The 19,877-nt window shown below is 45.9% G+C and overlaps 2 long non-coding RNA genes across 2 annotated transcripts in view; both read left to right on the top strand.

Moving 5' to 3' along the window:
* LOC308588254 overlaps nt 1-5,346 on the top strand; it is a 62,591-nt gene extending 57,245 nt beyond the window's left edge. Inside the window, exon 4 of the long non-coding RNA XR_014008609.1 lies at nt 3,415-5,346. This is a non-coding gene — a long non-coding RNA (uncharacterized lncRNA). The remainder of the gene's footprint in view (nt 1-3,414) is intronic.
* LOC308588249 overlaps nt 1-19,877 on the top strand; it is a 665,218-nt gene that overhangs the window by 390,741 nt on the left and 254,600 nt on the right. The gene's annotated exons all lie outside the window — the stretch shown is intronic.

Consider the following 19,877-nt stretch of genomic DNA (forward strand, 5'->3'; position numbering starts at 1 on the left):
AAATAATCCCCAGACAACCAATATTGGATTTTCTCTATAAATAGTGTTTTATAGATTAACAGGCAACAAACAGTTCACATTTCAAGACAAGGAATATGCACTCAGTCATACAGCCATACATACACCTGCCATACATACACCACTCTCCACTCAATTGACCAGGTGCAGTGAAAGCCACGGGGGGCAGATGGGCAGCACTGTCAAATGTTTGGCATACAACTCAGGCAGCAGGGCTTTGCATATATATACAGTATATGCTTTGTTGCTCATCTGACATTTGGCCTTGCTCCTGACACTTATGACTCCTGTTTTGGCATCATTCTCACAACGCTTATCTCATCTCGCATGTAATGTTGCACACGCCATCTCTTTGCCTCCTTGTGTAAGCTGTTCTGTCCTTGGCCTAGCCCACACCGTTCTGGCCAGATTATCCTAATGTCCATCAGCGCTTATACAACGCTGTTCATGATCTGTTCAAAGACATCGAGTCCATTCTGTGGTGTTCTTCAGCCATTTTCTAGGCCCATGCAAATCATGCCATTCAACACATCTATATGCTGGAAGCCTCCCAGAGTGGCTGGGGCAACCAAGTCAGATGGGAGGGGAACAAATAATAAATTATTATAATATTATTATTATTGTAGCTCTTGCAACTTGGCTCGTCCGTTTGGGATTCAGAAGAGGACACTTAAGTGGCCATCACCTTGCAAAGAAACTTGTCTCACTAGTTCAGCAATAGAATTTGCATTTCGGTACTAACCCTCACTGGGTTCTGGACCCCAAGAAGAGGTTTGGCCTTGGGGCATCATCCAGACTGCTCCCCTCAACCCACAGCATCATCAAAGGGTAGATCTCTTCCCTATCATATAATGACTGTTGTTGTTGTTTAGTCGTTTAGTCGTGTCCGCCTCTTCGTGACCCCCTGGACCAGAGCACCCCAGGCACTCCTGTCTTCCACTGCCTCCCGCAGTTTGGTCAGACTCATGTTTGTGGCTTCGAGAACACTGTCCCACCATCTCATCCTCTGTCGTCCCCTTCTCCTTGTGCCCTCCATCTTTCCCAACATCAGGGTCTTTTCCAGGGAGTCTTCTCTTCTCTTGAGGTGGCCAAAGTCTTGGAGCCTCAGCTTCAGGATCTGTCCTTCCAGGGAGTACTCAGGGCTGATTTCCTTCAGAATGGACATATAATGACTAGATTGGCATAATTTGCAGAGCCTTCAGGTCCAGGCATCTCAAAGCAGCAATGTTCCTCTGAAAGTACAGTGGTACCTCGTTTTACAAACAGTCCTGTTTACGAACTGTTTGGTTTACGAACTCCGCAAAACCGGAAGTAGTGTCCCAGGTTGCAAACTTTACCTCAGTCTATGAACAGAAGCCGACTGGTGGAAGGGCACTGGCGGTGGGAGGCCCCATTAGGGAAAAGGCGCCTATGTTTAAGAATGATTTTGGTTTAAGAACAGACTTCCAGAACAGATTACCGTATTTTTTGCTCTATAAGATGCACCAGACCACAAGACGCACGTAGTTTTTGGAGGAGGAAAACAAACAAAAAAATATTTTGAATCTCCGGTACCGGTGGACCACCGGTATAAAATTGACGGCATGTAATGCCTTAAAGGAAAATATTATGAAAATGATCTATAGGTGGTACATGACCCCAGTCAAGTTAGCAAAAATCTACCATTTTCCTGATAATAAGTGTTGGAAATGTAAAGAAACTGAAGGTACTTTTTATCACCTTTGGTGGACATGCCCAAAGATTAAGGCTTTCTGGGAAATGATATATAATGAAATGAAAAAGGTACTTAAATGTACTTTCCCTAAGAAACCAGAGGCCTTTCTCTTGGGCATTGTCGGCCAATTGGTGCCAAAGAAAGACAGAACTTTTTTTATGTATGCTACAACAGCAGCAAGAATACCCATCGCAAAGTATTGGAAGACACAGGATCTACCCACTCTGGAAGAATGGCAGATGAAGGTGATAGACTACATGGGACTGGCTGAAATGACTGGCAGAATCCGTGACCAGGGGAAAGAGACGGTGGATGAAGACTGGAAGAAATTTAAAATTTATCTTAAGAAACATTGTAAAATTAATGAATGCTAAAATGTTGAGGTCTTAGAAAAAAAGGGATTACAGCTGTAAAAGATTAAGTAAAAGAAAAGAATAAGGGAAAATTTGATAAAACCAAGGGGCAGGATTTGCTGAAACAAATTTGGAAATTGGGATGCAGAAAGGGGAGGTATGGGGAATTCGGTGAAGTAAGGTTTAAGAAAAAAGGATTCGAAATTATACATGTTTGTTTATGTGTTTGTTTGTTTGTATTGTGTAATGTTTGTGTTTATAAAAATTGTGAAAAACCAATAAACAAAATTATAAATATAAAAAAATATTCTGAATTTCAGAAGCCAGAACAGCAAGAGGGATCGCTGCACAGTGAAAGTAGTTGGAGGCCCCATTAGGGAAAACACACCTCTGTTTAAGAACGGATTTGGTTTAAGAACGGACTTCCAGAACAGATTAAGTTCATAAACGGAGGTACCACTCTACATATATGCTACTGAAGCAGACATACCAAGGAGAGCATCAAATTCTGAAGCCAAAGAGGCTGCTCATTCTTCTTTAGAATCTCGACGAGTCTCCTCGGCTAATTTGGTTTATACATTGGCTTTGGGTCTCATTTGATTTCCCTCCTTCCCCCTGCGCTTTCTATAACTGTGGCATTCTCCTCTCCAATGCACAGACATAATGAGATGCTAAATCTTTCTTTAGGCAATGTTTAATCCACATTTTAGATTTAAGAAGCACACAGACCAAAATTCTCTCTCTGCCGCGCGCTGTATCTAGCCGAATGGTTAAATACATATTTATATCAATTCTACCCGCCGCTGCCCTCTCTCCGAAATAGTTTCATTCAGAGCACCAGACCAGGGAAAGCGGCTAAATATTAAAATGCATGATATTTATAAGAAAACTTGTTATGCAAATGTATTTTTAAAGCAAGCGTTTTGACTGATACGTTTCCGCCCCTTCCAAATATCACAACATGTTTTCCTTTGAGAAAGGGATCCACAAATAGCTGCGAAGTCTGTGATCGCTGGCAAAATATTTAATTTCAAACCTGCGCTGCTCTCCGGTTGGCAATACGAACGTTGGACAAGCATCTGCCAAGGCAGCCTTAAAGTCAGGGCCTTTTTTGCAAATCTCCAAAGTCAAGGCAGAGAAGCTTCTCCAGAATAGCATCTGCAGAGCAAAATGCAAAAGTGGGGGGCTGGGGTCAAACCCTGAGCATTAAGGGTCAAACCCTGAGCATAGGAAGAAGCTTTGCCTGTCCAGTGTATTATGAAATGCGTTGCGCAGCATCCTTCCACAAGCGTCCATCGGGTTTGATCTTCCTCTTTTTTTAATCCTCAGAAACTCTGTAATTCGCATCTTCCCATCATATCAGGTGACAAAGGAAACAATCTGCAGCCGCGGATCCGCAAACAAGGGAAGCCAAGAGCTCCAGTAAAGGAGCACAATGCATTTTATTGGCTTTCAAAGTCCTCCCGCCTTTGTCAAAGGAAACCTCTCCTCTAAGTGCACCTTGAAGAGGGCTGATTGTTGGGTGTCATCACACTCTCCATTGTCTGGCAAGGAAGACGGAGACCCCGCTGTCTGCCCAAGGTCAACACTTACAGCAAGAGGAGGAATGCAGGAAACTACTGGCACCTTGGCCTCAGAAAGTCCAGAGGTCTTTTATTAGCTCATTCAGGAACAGCTGCTGAGAGACGTGTGTGTGTGTGTGTGTGTGTGTGTGTGTGTGTGTGTGTGAAAGTTGTCTATCTGTCTGCCCACCTCTTCTCTGTGGTTCTGTGATTCACTCAGACACCTCTTAAGCAGGGCTCAGCAAACTTTGTCAGCAGGGGGCTGGTCCACTGTCCCTCAGACCTTGTGGGGGCCAGACTATATTGGGGGCGGGATGAACAAATTCCTATGCCCCAGAAATAACCCAGAGATGCATTTTAAATAAAAGGACACATTCTACTCATGTAAAAACACGCTGATTCCCGGACCGTCCACGGGCTGGATTGAGAAGGCAATTGGGCCGCCCCCGGCCCACGGGCCTCAGGTTGCCTACCCTTGCTCTTAAGAATACCTTCTGAGTACCAGTTCCTGGAAGCTGCAGAAGTGGAGAGTTACTCTTGTGCTCAAATCCTGCTTTGGGGCGTCTGGCTGGCCACCACGAGAAGCAGAAGGTGGACTGGGTGATCCATTGGCCTGCTCCACCAGGGATCCTCTGGCATCCAGGTTTTGCATGATGGTTCCTCAGACTGGCAAACAGGTTTTCATCCAAGTTTGGCTAGCATAAGAAAAACCCTGCAGGAACAGACCAATGGAGTGTCTAGTCCACCGTCTTGTTCCTGCCGTGGCCAGCCTGATGCCCTCAAGGGAACCCCACAAGCGGGATCTGAGCACAAAAGCATCTCTCTCCTCCTGTGGTGTCTGGTCAAGGCTGTTCTCCAACTGGAGCGCTCGCAGGCCAGTGTTTCCAAGTTGTCGGTGTGTATACTACATTTTTTAAAGAATTGCCTTGAGACAGTCTTTAAACCTCTTTTCTAGACCACCAGCATTACACTTTCCAACTTTAAGTTCGGAATAGAGTGGTTGCTTTGGAAGACGATCATCAGGCATCCACACAACATGACCAGTCCAACGAAGTTGATGTTGAAGATTTATTGCTTCAACACTGGTGATCTTTGCTTCTTCCAGTACATTGGCATTAGTTTGCCTGTCTTCCCAAGCGATGTGTAAAGTGATATATGTGGAGGCATAGTATGGCATCCTGGCTATCCTGACTGATCAGTCAAAACGTATCCTGACTGATATGTTTCCACCCCTTCCTCTGCTGCACAAATTTGTCCAATCTTCTTTTGAAGCCATTGAAGGTGGTGGCCACCCCACCTGCTGTGGAAGTGAGTTCCATAGTTTAACTCTGCACTGCATGAAGAAGTCCTTTCTTTTATCTATCCTGAATCTTCTCAAGAGACCAGGGCCCTGCGGGACTTGACATCTTCCTGCGTGGCCAGCAAGACAGAGCTGTTCTGCCTGGCCTTTGGTTTGGACTCACTCTGACCCCTATGTTTCCCTCTCCTTAGGGTCTTGATTTATCAGCTACTTTAAAATGAGGCTGCATTTTAAATGGCATTTTAACCTGTATTTTAATCCCCCCCTCTTTTCCCCCCTATTATGTTTTTACTGTGATTTTATGGGCAAATGGGTGGGGCCCCTCCCTCAATTCCAGGTAGTTAGAAGGACCAAGTGAGAGTTGAGGCCAGAGAGTTGTAGTGAAGTGAGCTAGAGGAAAAGCAGCAAACTGGAGAGAGAGAGAGAGAGAGAGAGAGAGAGAGAGAGAGAGAGAGAGAGAGAGAGATTTCTGTTTGAATCCAAGGCTGTGAGAAACAAAACTCTCTTGGGGTGTAAATGCTCTGAGCCCCTCCATCATAGGCCCAAATTGTATGCAGGTGTGAATAAACAATCTGTCATAAGGTCATCCAAGTCTCCAGGGGGCCTCCTTTCCAAAAGGAAGCACAGACCCTGGGTGAGAACCTGGAACCCTTGGAATCTTGCATCGCTCAGAGATCAGCGTGCCGCAATATCATAGAATCATAGAATCATAGAGTTGGAAGAGACCACAAGGGCCATCGAGTCCAACCCCCTGCCAAGCAGGAAACACCATCAGAGCACTCCTGACATATGGTTGTCAAGCCTCTGCTTAAAGACCTCCAAAGTAGGAGACTCCACCACACTCCTTGGCAGCAAATTCCACTGTCAAACAGCTCTTACTGTCAGGAAGTTCTTCCTAATGTTTAGGTGGAATCTTCTTTCTTGTAGTTTGGATCCATTGCTCCGTGTCCGCTTCTCTGGAGCAGCAGAAAACAACCTTTCTCCCTCCTCTATGCGACATCCTTTTATATATTTGAACATGGCTATCATATCACCCCTTAACCTCCTCTTCTCCAGGCTAAACATGCCCAGCTCCCTTAGCCGTTCCTCATAAGGCATCGTTTCCAGGCCTTTGACCATTTTGGTTGCCCTCCTCTGGACACGTTCCAGTTTGTTTTATGTTTTATTGAATGTGAGAGTGTCCCCAAAATGGGATCTGGGGCTGTTTTTACAGAATTGGGTTCATAGATCTTTCCCCTTACCTTCATGTCCCTTCCTGAAGAATAGCCAATACAATTCATGTCCTCTGGAAAAAGTATGACAGCCCTGGGCTGCAGAAGTCAAAAGCTCACTAATAAATTGTGATGGGATCGATAAGCATCACCTCCCCACTGGCTGTGCAGTAAATCCTCTCTGCTCTTACTGGACATTTCCAAGAGCCTTCCCAAGGTAAGTCAACATGGCAGAAGGTGACCACAAGAGGCCCTTGCTGGCTGGGCCACTGGTTTCATGAACAGGTTGCTTGGATAGATGTGGTCACCAGCTCTCCAAGGACCCCGAAGAAGAAGAGGAGGAGTTTGGATTTGATATCCCGCTTTATCACTACCCGAAGGAGTCTCAAAGTGGCTCACATTCTCCTTTCCCTTCCTCCCCCACAACAAACACTCTGTGAGGTGAGTGGGGCTGAGAGACTTCAGAGAAGTGTGACTAGCCCAAGGTCACCCAGCAGCTGCAGGTGGAGGAGAGGGGAATCGAACCCAGTTCACCAGATTAAGAGTCTGCTGCTCTTAACCAACTACACCACACTACACCACCTCTGCCCGCATTCTTCTCTTACATGAGACCTCAAGGGCATCCAGTGAAACTGAGTGTTAGAAGATTCAGGACAGAGAGAATAGAAAGTCCTTCTTCACACAGCACATAAACCTCCCTGGGTACAGAACCCCAAGAATTGGAGAAGACTCAGGATATCAGCCAGGCTGACCCCTCAAACTCACAACAATACTGAACCTAACAAGAGTCCTCCTGGATCAGGACTATGTCCCCTGCGATCCAGCATCCTGTTCTTACATGGCCAACCAGATGTTGCAAGTGGGAGCACAAGAGTCCTCTCCCCTCCTGCTGCCTTCAGCCCCTGGCATTCACAAGCATCTCTGCCTCCTGCTGTGGAAGCAGAGCATGGTCATCATGCCTAGTAGAAACCGATAGCCCTCTCCTCCTCCATGAATTAGCTCAATCCTCTCTTAAAGCTCCTGTGGGAGGGAGTTCCACAGTTTAACCATACACGCCTTGAAGAAGTGATTTCTTCTATGTGTCCTGGATCCCAACAAAAGAGGTTCAAAGACTCTCTCAAGGTAAACCTTTAAAAATGTGGTATAAACACCAGCAATTGGGAAACACTTTCCTGCAAGCGCTCCAATTAGACAACAGTCTCTACCAAAGGTGTCATGGGCTTTGAAGACACTCGAACTCAGGACACAAGGGAGAAACATGCTAAGAGGAAGGCACGCTTGGCAAACCCTCACCATGATCAACTCCTGCCCAGAAACCAATGTCCCCACTGTGGAAGGATGTGTGGATCCAGAATTGGCCTCCACAATCACCTATGAACTTAGTGTTAAGACTGTGTTTATGGAGGACAATCTTATTCAGCTACTAGGGATTGCCAAAGAAGAAGAAGAAGAAGAAGAAGAAGAAGAAGAAGAAGAAGAAGAAGAAGAAGAACATTCATTGGATGCCTGCAGCTTGTAGTATGAGACACTTTGCCATAGCTGTCTTAAGGAAGAGGGCAGCAAACTTCCATTGGCTCTGGGGACAATTTCCCATCTAAAAAGAGCTGTGCCTTTGGCTGTGACCTCATTGCCACCTCCTGAAGTGACCATCAGTGGCCATTGAGGGCAGGAATTATTCTGCTTGCCCCCACCCACCCTTCTTTGATGAATTTGCAATGGACTCACACAATAACTCTGCAGCTGTCTCAGGACTACGTTGTGTGAACCCAAGAAGGTCCCTGAGTCGGAATGGGGGCTCCTCTCTCTGCGGCTGACATGCCTGCAAGAAGGTTCCTGCTCTAATCTGCCTGTCAGGTTTATGTAAAACCAGACAAGATAACTGCTGCCAGCTCTCCCTTTGTCTGACAGGAATCTGTGACCTATTTAGAAACGGCAGAAAAGCCTGACGCACCAAGGAGGAGGAGGAGGAGGAGGAAGGGGGATCAGCGCTGGTGCTCACCTCCGCCTTGCACGAGTGACATTATTTTGACAAGTGTGCTGCTTTCGAGCTGAGAGGACCTTCGAAGCATCAAGCGGGGATTATGCAGATGGAGACGTAGCGAGATGGCAAGGAACTGCCAGCCGGTCTGAACTCAGAGGTTGGGGATGATGGAGCCAGGAGCCACGGGGACCCGGAAGGGTCCAGTTGGGTGCTCACACAGGTGATGGATGGCTGTTCTCTTCCTGGCCAAGATCTGCTTATTCTGAGCGGCCATCTGTTCCATCGTGATAAAATGCACTTGCTCCAATGCACAATATGCCAGGCATGGCTGTCTGGAGGGCTGCCCGGCTGCCCTAGCTTCCTAGAATCCTAGAATGGTAGAGTTGGGAGGTACCCCAAAGGGCATCTAGTCCAGCCTCCTGCAATGCAGGGAGTGCAGCTTATGGATCCCTGACAGATGGGCCCCCAGCCTCTGTTTCAAATTTTCAACAAAGGAGAGTCCACCACCTTCTGAGGCAGTCTGTTCCATGGTCATCAGAGAGCTTCTCCTACTGTTGAGTTGGAAACTTCTTTCTTGTCCCATTGATGTGGTTCCTCCCCTCTGGAGCAGCAGAAAGCAAACTAGTTCCATATTCCATGTGGCAGACCTTGATTTGAAGATTGATAGCTTATCTCATCTCAGTCACTTCTTGTCCAGTCTACGCATGCCATTTCTCACAATGATTGGTTTCCAGACTTTTCATTACCCTGGTTGCCCTCCTCTGCACACGTTCTAGCTTGTCAACATCCTTCTTAAACTGGAATGCCCAGAACTGGACACAGTGTTCCAGGTGGGATCTGACCAAGGCAGAAGAGAGTGGGACTTTTACTTCCCTTAATCTGGACACTAGACTTCTGTTGATGCAACCTAGAATAGCATCAGCTTCCCTACCCTTCCCTTCCCTTTTGCTGCTGCTGCATCACTCTGCTGACTCATGTTAAGCTTGTTGTCTCCTAAGACCCCTCAGATCCTTTTCAAGGGTCATGTATTCATGTAGGAATACAGACGCCACAGCTAAAAAAAGGTAAAGGTACCCTGGACGGTTAAGTCCAGTCAAACTTGACTATGGGGTGTGGCGCTCATCTCACTTTTCAGGCTGAGGGAGCTGCTGTTTGTCCACAGACAGCTTTCCGGGTTGTGTAGCCAGCAGGATGACGAAACAACTTCTGGTGCAATGGAACACCATGATGGAAAGCAGAGCACATGGAAGCACCATTTACCTTCCCGCTGCAGTGGTCCCTATTTATCTACTTGCACTGGCGTGCTTTCAAACTTCTAGGTTGGCAGGAGCTGGGACAACGAAAGCATCCATGGCAGCTGGCCATCCAACCTCTGCTTGAAATCCCCCAACAATGGAGAGTCCATCATCTTCCAAGGTTGTCAGTTCTACTGTCAAATGGCTCTTACTGTTGGAAAGTTCTTCTTAATGTTTAGTTGGAACCTCCTTCCTTGTCATTTGAATCTGTTGGTTCAGGTCCTCCCCTCTGGAGCAGCAGAAAACACGCTTGCTCCATCTTCTGTGTGATAGCCCTTCGGTCCGTATAGTTCAAGCTCTGGTTTTCCCAGTAGTGATGTATGGAAGTGAGAGCTGGACCATAAAGAAGGCAGATCGTCGAAGAATTGATGCTTTTGAATTCTGGTGCTGGATGAGACTCTTGAGAGTCCCATGGACTGCAAGAAGATCCAACCTCTCCATTCTGAAGGAAATCAGCCCTGAGTGCCCACTGGAAGGACAGATCCTGAAGCTGAGGCTCCAAGACTTTGGCCACCTCATGAGAAGAGAAGACTCCCTGGAAAAGACCCTGATGCTGGGAAAGATGGAGGGCACAAGGAGAAGGGAACGACAGAGGACGAGATGGTGGGACAGTGTTCTCGAAGAGACCAGCATGAGTTTGACCAAACTGCGGGAGGCAGTGGAAGACAGGAGGGCCTGGCGTGCTCTGGTCCAGGGGATCACGAAGAGGCTGACAGGACTAAACGACTAAACAACTAAACAACAACAAAATCATATCAGAGATACAGTGTTGGGTGGCAGCTGAAACAGGAAAATGGTCTTTGTGCTTGCCAATGAAAGCCTGTGACAAGAAAGCCCCGCCTTTCAAGCCTGTGAGAAAGGAGTGTGTGTTTGTTTGCTATTGTGCTTGCTCCTTTAAAAACAATTGTTTCAGTTCCACTCAAAATAGCAGATGCCTCTGCGAGGAAGTGAAGATGATGGGTTTGGGTCCAGACGCTTTCTCTTCAATCTTGCAGCAGGCACTGACCCCTGGTAGCCATTTATTATATGTCAGCGAGAACCGATTTCCAGCGGCAGCCGACATTTTTAACACATGAAAGCAAAGAGAAACACTTCATATTGAAGAGTTTAAATTTAAATCAGGCAGAGATATACGAGTTCTTCTGTTCCGTGTTACAGGCGCTGAAAAATACTTTTGAGGAAGCCGCTCAAATCTTTCTTAAATCATTTCCACAGTGATAAAACAATTCACAACTGTAACAAATATATTTATCCCTGGCAAAGATTAAACTGTCTCCTCATTGTATTGCTAAAGAGACTGTCGGCTTCTCCTTCTGGGGCTGAGAACCACGAAATCTGACCGGCGGTCGTGTCAAGCAGGAAGCTGTCAATGCTCAAGATCTATTTGCTGGTAGGGCTAAAATATTGCAAGGACCAGGATGAGCCGAAGCACATTTGTGCAAAGTCAAAGGATGCCTGCCTGAGATCACACCTGTGGTGCTCTAGTCACAGAATCACGGAATTGTAGAGTTGGAGGGAACCCCAAGAGTAATCTAGTCCAGGCCCTAATATTGGTGGTCTATTAGGCCAAATGGTGAGAAGATGTCCCTTGGTGATTATGGACTATGAAGACCTACGGGAATTTTTGTCCTGGGGTAATAGAGCAGCGATTCTCCACCTGTGGGTCCCCAGATGTTGTTAGACCACAACTCCCATCATCCCTGAGCTCTGGCCTTGCTAGCTAGGGTTGATGGGAGTTGTAGTTCATCAATAATAATAATAATAATAATGATAATAATAATAATAATAATTTATTATTTATACCCCGCCCATCTGGCTGAGTTTCCCCAGCCACTCTGGGCGGCTCCCAATCAAGTATTAAAAACAATACGGTGTTAAATATTAAAAACTTCCCTGAACAGGGCTGCCTTAAGATGTCTTCTGAATGTCAGGTAGTTGTTTATTTCTTTCACATCTGGTGGGAGGGCGTTCCACAGGGTGAGCACCACTACCAAGAAGGCCCTCTGCCTGGTTCCCTGTAACTTGGCTTCTCGTAGCGAGGGAACTGCCAGAAGGCCCTCGGTGCTGGACCTCAGTGTCCGGGTAGAACAATGGGGATGGAGATGTTCCTTCAGGTATACTGGACCGAGGCCGTTTAGGGCTTTCAAGGTCAGCCCCAACACTTTGAATTCTGCTCGGAAACGTCCTGGGAGCCAATCTGGGTCTTTCAAGACTGGTGTTATGTGGTCTCGGCGGCCGCCCCCAGTCACCAGTCTAGCTGCCGCATTCTGGATTAATTGCAGTTTCTGTGTCACCTTCAAAGGTAGCCCCACGTAGAGCGCGTTGCAGTAGTCCAAGCAAGAGATAACTAGAGCATGCACCACTCTGGGGAGACAGTCTGCGGGCAGGGAGGGTCTCATCCTGCATACCAGGTGGAGCTGCCCTGGACACAGAATTGACCTGTGCCTCCATGGACAGCTGTGAGTCCAAAATGTCTCCCAGGCTGCGCACCTGGTCCTTCAGGGGCACAGTTACCCCATTCAGGACCAGGGAATCCCCCACACCCGCCCGCCCCCTGTCCCCCAAAAACAGTACCCACAGGTTGAGAAAGGCTGGACTAGAGGGACTCCTGACCTCTGAACCTCCCGACCAATCTCACCTGCTCTCTGGATACCTCCATCCAAATATGCCCAAACATCTCTGAGTGGGGGCCTAAGAACATCTGGTTGGCCCCTGTGAGAAGAGGAGGCTGGGCTAGTTGGGCCACCAACTTGTCTGATCAACTTTTCAATGCATCTAGTTCAAGGGTAGGCAACCTAAGGCCTGGGGGCCAGATCTGGCCCAATCGCCTTCTAAATCCAGCTCATGGATGGTTCGGGAACCAGCATCTCTGAGTGGGGGCTGAAGAACATCAGAAGATGGCCAGTGGTCCATCTCATCCAGCCCCCTGTTCTCACAGTGGCCAACTAGATGCTTGTCAGAAACTCACCAGCAGGACCTGAGGAACCTCCCTCCCCTCCCGTGGTCTCCAGCAACTGGCAAAGCAGAGCCCAGTCACTGTGACTAGTGGCCCCTGACAGACCTCTCCTCCTCCATAGAGTTGTCTCCTCCTCTCTTAAGGCCATCCATGTTGGTGGCCATCACGGCCTCCCATGGGAAGGACTTCCATCGCTCAAGCACACTTTGTGAGGGAGGGTGTTGTTTTCCCTGTCCTGGATCTTCCAAGATTAGCTTCCTCGGATATCCATAGTTCCAGTGCTGTGAGAGTGGGAAAGGGATTTTCTTCCTTCATGCCATGCATAATATCATCATCTTCTCTCCCGTTGCTTCTGACTCGCATTTTCTCTAAACTAAAAAGCCCCAAATGCAGAAACCTTTCTCTTCATAGGAGAGTCAATCCATTCCCTAGATTATGGTTAGGCAGACTAAGGCCTGGGGGCCGGATCCGGCCCAATCGCCTTCTCACTCCAGCCTGCAGACAGTCTGGGAATCAGCGTGTTTTTACATGAGTAGAATGTGTCCTTTTATTTACAGTAAAAATGTGCTTTTATTTAAAATGCATATCTGGGTTATTTGTGGGGCATAGGAATTCGTTCATTTCCCCCCCAAAATATAGTCCGGCCCTCACAAGGTCTGAGGGACAGTGGACTGGCCCCCTGCTGAGAAAGGTTGCTGACCCCTGCCCTAGATCGTTTTGGTTGCTCTTTTCTGAACCTTTCCAAAGTCCACAATATTCTTTCCAAATGCAGTTGTGCTATACATTTCTGCGACATTCTCGGTTACAGATGCTTTAAAAGTGTTTGTCATTTCAAAAGTCTACATTTTTATTTAAACTGATGTGGCCTTTGTACGGTTGTTCCCCATCTGCACTGAAATACTGATCTACCATAATAATAATAGGAAATCATATAGAACCTTATATAGAATCAGGACTATTTAACACAGCTAAAAATATATTTATAATGGGTGGAAAAGATCCTATTTTGTTTGAGATGAACGCATAGTGATAAGAGTTGCTGCATGGCAGCGAATGTGAATGCTGTTAATTCAAACACAGGATAAATATCCATTTATGGTTGAGAAATGAACTCCTCTCCAGTTTTCCATCATTTTACAAAAGGAAGATCTTGATCTGGTGAGAGAGAGAGAGAGAGAGAGGGAGGGAGAGAGAGAGAGAGAGAGAGAGAGAGAGAGAGAGAGAGAGAGAGAAGCTTTTTTAGCTGCTGGAATTGGTCAAATGTCACCAGCAAATATGCCTTGTCTTGACTTCCTCAGAAAGCAGGCTCCTGGTTACCTTAGCAATCTTCTGACCTAATTCAGGTCCCTATTATGAATTTTTTTAAAAAAAGTTCTGCCTTTTAGTTCTTGCAGGCAAACATCAAAGAGTCTCATTTGCTTTTCCTGCAGCCCAATGGCTTTGCTGCACACAGAGAGCCGTGTGCCAGAAGAGAACAGCCATTTCTCATCAAGGCAAGGGGGGAAATGGAGTCAGAATGACCTTCCACAGGGAGCTCATCTCTGTGCAGAACGACAATTTTGGATGTGCTTTGCCTGGTGCTGGATGCGGAAGAAAGACGCCTTTTGGACAAAAGTTCTCATTCTGCTCCAAGGCTGAGGGGTCTGAGGAATCCTTATGAGTCCACAGGAAACAGCTGGTCTCTCCTGTCCTTTATTAAGGTTGCATTCTGTGCTTTTTAGAATGTGTGGCCCTCTGAAAGGCTTGGGAAGGGTTATGATGGATTAAAAAGGCAATGTTAAAAATGCCGCCGCCGTCGCTGCTGCTGCTACTGCTTGTTTAACTGGAGACAGGCCTGGTCCCAGATGTGGCAGCAATGCTGATGGATACCAGTTGCTGGAAACTGCAGGAGGGAAGAGGGCTTTTGTCCTTGATTCCCGATTGCTGTGACCGAGGATGAGAGCATAAGAGCATAGCAGAAGAGCCTGTGAGATCAGCAGCCTGTTCTCACAGAGGCCGACCAGATGCTTCTTCTGGGAAACCAGCAAGCCGGATTTGAGCAGAAGATCAGCCCTCCCTGCCTGCGGTGCTGCCCCCAAGTAGGACCTCAAGCAGCCCACCTTCTGGGGCGCTGAGGAATGTCAGTCTTGTTCTGCTCCCAACAAAGAGCACGAGGGACAGGGAGGCTGGTGGGTCATAGAATCGTCAAGTTGGGAGAGAAGCCAATGGTCATCTGTTCCAACTGCTGCAGGAATCGCGACAAAAGCAAAGCCGTGATGCGAGGTTTCTTGATTCAACAAAATTCAATAAAGAGGAAAAAACAAAATGAGAAAAAAGAAAAGATTTTGGAAAAGATAAAGGAAGGAGAGAAAAAATTAAGAGTAAAACCAAAGTCCCAGGAGATCTTAAGAGAGATTAAGTTATATCAAACACAATATATGGAATTGATGAACCAAGAGATTGAATGGAAGATAAAGCAAATGAAACAAAAGACATTTGAATCGGCAAATAAATGTGGCAAACTTCTGGCATGGCAATTGAAGAAAAGGCAGAAATTAAATACAGTTACAAGCCTAGAAGTGGATGGAAAGAATATATCTAAACCTAATGAAATTAGAAATTGCTTCCTGAGTTATTTTAAAAAACTTTACACTCAAGGCCTGCAAAATGAAGAAGATATAGATAAATTCCTTGATAAATATGGATTACAAAAAATCTCTCATCAAAGTAAGATGGATCTGAACCAGAGAATAACAGAACAAGAGATAGAGGCTGCCATTCAGAATATGCAACTGGGCAAATCTCCAGGACCAGATGGACTGACTTCCAGATACTACAAATCGTTGAAGGAATGGTTGATTCAACCATTAAAAGAGGTCTGTAATGAGATTCTAGAGGGGAAAAGGGCACCTGAATCGTGGAAAGAAGCATATATTTCACTCATACCAAAGACAGAGACTGAAAAGACTCAACTGAAGAACTACCGCCCAATTTCACTACTTAATGTGGATTACAAAATTTTTGCAGACATTCTGGCAAAAAGATTTAAAAAAGTGTTGATGGAAAAGATTCATAAGAATCAAGCAGGCTTTCTCCCAAAAAGACACCTAGCAGACAATGTAAGGAATATAATAGACATTTTGGAAAAGCTAGAGGTGAATATAAATACTAAAGCAGTACTGATTTTTGTGGACGCGGAGAAAGCCTTTGACAATATCTCTTGGAGCTTTATGACAAAGAATCTTCATGGGATGGGGGTAGGCCAAGGTTTTGAGAATGGTATGGCTGCAATATATTCTGAACAAAAAGCTAAATTGATTGTAAATAATGTAATAACTGAGGAACTTAAGATAGAAAAGGGAACACGACAGGGGTGCCCAATTTCCCCATTGCTCTTTATTTCAGTTCTGGAGGTGTTGCTGAATATGATTAGGAATGACCAGCAGGTTAAAGGAGTGCAGGTCGGAGCTAAACATTACAAGTTAAGAGCATTTGCAGATGACCTAGTATTGACTTTGCAAGAGCCAAACACTAGTACGAAAAGGGTTCTAGAAATAATCCAACAGTTTGGCCAGGTAGCCGGATTTAAGCTGAATAAACAAAAAACCAAAGTTCTAGGAAAAAATTTAACAGATATGGAAAAGGAGAAATTCCAGGAGGAGACAGGGTTGACGGTGGTCAAGAAGGTGAAATACCTAGGGGTTTATTTGACATCTAAAAATGTGAATTTGTATAAGGATAATTATGAAAAATGCTGGTCAGAAATCAAAAAAGATCTAGAAATATGGTCAAATCTGAAATTGTCAATGCTAGGCCGAATTGCAGTGATTAAAATGAATGTATTGCCTAGAATGTTATTTTTGTTTCAGACCTTGCAGATTCTTGACAAGATGGAATGTTTTAAGAGGTGGCAGAAAGATATCTCGAAATTTGTCTGGCAGGGCAAAAAGCCCAGAATCAAATTTAAAATACTGACAGATGCTAAAGAAAGAGGGGGCTATGATTAAGTGGGCACAGGATATTGGTCATAACATTATGTCTGCTGACTGGGAATGGTTATGGAACACCGGTATCAAATTCACGGCATGTAATGCCTTAAAGGAAAACATTATGAAAATGGTTTATAGGTGGTACATGACCCCAGTCAAGCTGGCAAAAATTTATCATTTGCCCGATAACAAGTGTTGGAAATGTAAAGAGACTGAAGGTACCTTCTACCACCTTTGGTGGACATGCCCGAAGATTAAGGCTTTCTGGGAAACGATCTATAATGAAATGAAAAAGGTACTTAAATGTACTTTTCCTAAAAAACCAGAGGCCTTTCTCTTGGGCATTGTCGGCCAATTGGTGTCAAAGAGGGATAGAACTTTCTTTATGTATGCTACAACAGCAGCAAGAATACTTATCGCAAAGTATTGGAAGACACAAGATCTACCTACTTTGGAAGAGTGGCAGATGAAAGTGATGGACTATATGACACTGGCCGAGATGACAGGCAGAATCCGTGACCAAGGAAAAGAGACGGCGGAAGAAGAATGGAGAAAATTCAAAAGTTATCTTAAGGGCTATTATAAACTTGATGAATGTTAGAGTGTTGTGGTTTTTAGGAATAAAGGGATACAGTGACATAAGGTCAGAATATAGAGATGACTAAGATGACAGAGGTTGGAAAGGAATAATTGGGAGTTGCTACAAAACTATGGACATTGGGATGCAGAAAGGGGGGGTATGGGGAAGTCTCAGAAAAGAGGTCTATGAAAAAATGTTATGAAATTATACGTGTTTGTATGTCTTTTTAAGTGTTTGTTTGTTCTTTAAAACTTTGTAAAACCAATAAAAATTTTATAAAAAAAAAAAAAAAGGAATCACGACAAAAGTGTCCACGACGGAGGCAGCTCCATGGACAGATCTCAGGAAGCAGCTGCCTCCAACAAAGGCTGGAATAAATAATAATAATAATAATAATAATAATAATAATAATAATAAGAATAATAATAATAATTTATTTATACACCACTCATCTGGCTGGCTTTCCCCAGCCACTCTGGGTGGCTTCCAACCAAATTTAGGGAAGTTCAGGGAAGTTTTTAATATTTAATGCTGTATTGTTTTTAACACTTGATTGGAAGCTGCCCAGAGTGGCTGGGGAAACTCAGCCAGATGGGCAGGGCATAAATAAATTATTATTATTATTATTATTATTATTATTATTATTAAATATTAAGAACAATACAGTGTCAGACATTTAAAAATTCCCTAAACAGGGCCGCCTTCAGTTGTCTTTTAAAAGTAAAATAGTTCTTTATTGCCTTGACATCTGCTGGGAGGGCGTTCCACAGGGCGGGTGCCACCACTGAGAAGGCCCTCTGCCTGGTTCCCTGTAACTTGGCTTCTCACAATGAGGGAACCGCCAGAAGGCCGTCAGAGCTGGACCTTTGTGTCCGGGCTGGATGATGGGGGTGGAGACGCTCCTTCAGGTATGCACGTGGAAGGAGACCTCTATAATGGCATAAGGAGAGCCCACTGGATCAGGCCCAAGGCCTGTATGGTCCACCATTCTGCCTGCGAAGAAACCTGCAAGCAGGATTTGAGCCCAAGAGCAGCTCCCTCCCCTCCCCCTGTGGTTTCCAGAAGCTGGTCTTCAGCACCATTGCTGCCTCCGACCGTGGAGGCAGAGCAGAGCCAGCCTGGCTGGCATCCCTCCATAGACCTCGCCTCCTCTACGACTTTGTCTAATCCTCTTTTGAAGCCATACATGTTGGTGGCCATTATTGCCTCCTGGGGGAGGGAGTTCCACAGTTTAACTATGTGTAAAGGTAAAGGACCCCTGGATGGAGAGAGCCAGTGTGGTGTAGTGGTTAAGAGCGGTGGACTCATAATCTGGGGAACCGGGTTCGTGTCTCTGCTCCTCCACATGCAGCTGCTGGGTGACCTTGGGCCAGTCACACTTCTTCTTCTTCTTCTTCTTCTTCTTCTTCTTCTTCTTCTTCTTCTTCTTCTTCTTCTTCTTCTTCTTCTCTCCAGTGAAAGGCAACTATGGGATTGTGGCGCTCATCTAGCTTTCAGGCCGAGAGAACCAGCATTTGTCCACAGACAGCTTTCCAGTTCATGTGGCCAGCAGCACTAAACTGCTTCTGGCACAACAGGACACCGTGACGGAAACCAGAGCGCACAGAAATGCCATTTACCTTCCCACCAGAGTGGTACCTATCTATCTACTTGCGCTGGCATGCTTTCAAACTGCTAGGTTGGCAGGAGCTGGGAAAGGGCAATGGGAACTCACCCCGTGACGGGGATTCAAACCGCTGACCTTCTGATCAGCAAGCCCAAGAGGCTCAGTGGTTTAGACCACAGCGCCACCTGCATGGCATCACACTGATACAACAACAACAACAACAACAATTTATTATTTCTATCCTGCCCATCTGGCTGGGTTTCCCTAGCCACTCTGGGTGGCTCCCAACAGAATATTAAAACAGAATAAAACATCAAACATTAAAAACTTCCCTAAACAGTAAGAGATAAATAAGCATATCTGTAAGTCGCGTACATCAAATTCTGGAAAATGCATTAAAAATACATATGCACACACACACACAATGCTCCATGCACAGAGAGTTCACACGGTTATGCGTTAGTTTGCAAATCTTTTTATGACGAGTCGCTAATGCGAAAAGCAGACCATGCCCTCCGTCTTGCAGGGGATGCTTCGCCCCCCGCCCACCTGAGCCACATCTGCTTGGCCTCTTCGTGCACCTGCCTCCCCCCACCCCATTCCAGAGTCATGTTTTCCGCGCCTGGAAAGACTCCATTAACATCGGCAGTATTCTGCTGGCTTATTGTACCATGAAGTGTTTCTGATTAGCAGGTAATTTGATGGAGTGAGGCATTTTAATGGGACCGGCACAGGAATGCTCATGCAAACATGATATAGAAATAGAATTTCATGAGCATCTTGCTCCCGGCACAGGTATTTTCGCTGTTCCGTCTGGAGCTGCAACACCCATTTGACTCGAGTGATACAAAGTAATTGAATTAGAAAAGGGGATTAGGGCTCTTTCAAGCGCGATCTCAGACAGAGGTTTTTTGTATTGCAATCTGTTGTGTTCCATAAATGGTTGCGAGGGCATTAATGCACGGAACCGCTTGCCTGGAGTGGGGAGAGGTAATCGAGGAGCAGGAATTCTCGGCTTCCTTGTTTACGTTTACTCTGCGCAGGTGCCTCTCCGGGAGGAGGGAGAAAGATAACTTTCTCTGCTGCCACACTTGTTGAGGCTACGAGGCAAGGATTGCCACCCTGTGATGATGGCAGGCAGGGTCCGGGGTGTCCTTTGCAGGCAGGATGTGTTTCATGCAATTGGAGGGTTGGAAGGGATCTCTAAGGGTCATCTAGTCCAGCCCCCAGCAATGCAAGCGAACCTAGCAGTTCGAAAGCACGTCAAGTACAAGTAGATAAATAGGGGCCGCTCTGGCGGGAAGGTAAACGGCGTTTTCGTGCGCTGCTCTGG

The sequence above is a fragment of the Podarcis bocagei genome, assembly GCF_964188305.1.
Source record: "Podarcis bocagei genome assembly, chromosome: 1".
NCBI lineage: Eukaryota > Metazoa > Chordata > Lepidosauria > Squamata > Lacertidae > Podarcis > Podarcis bocagei.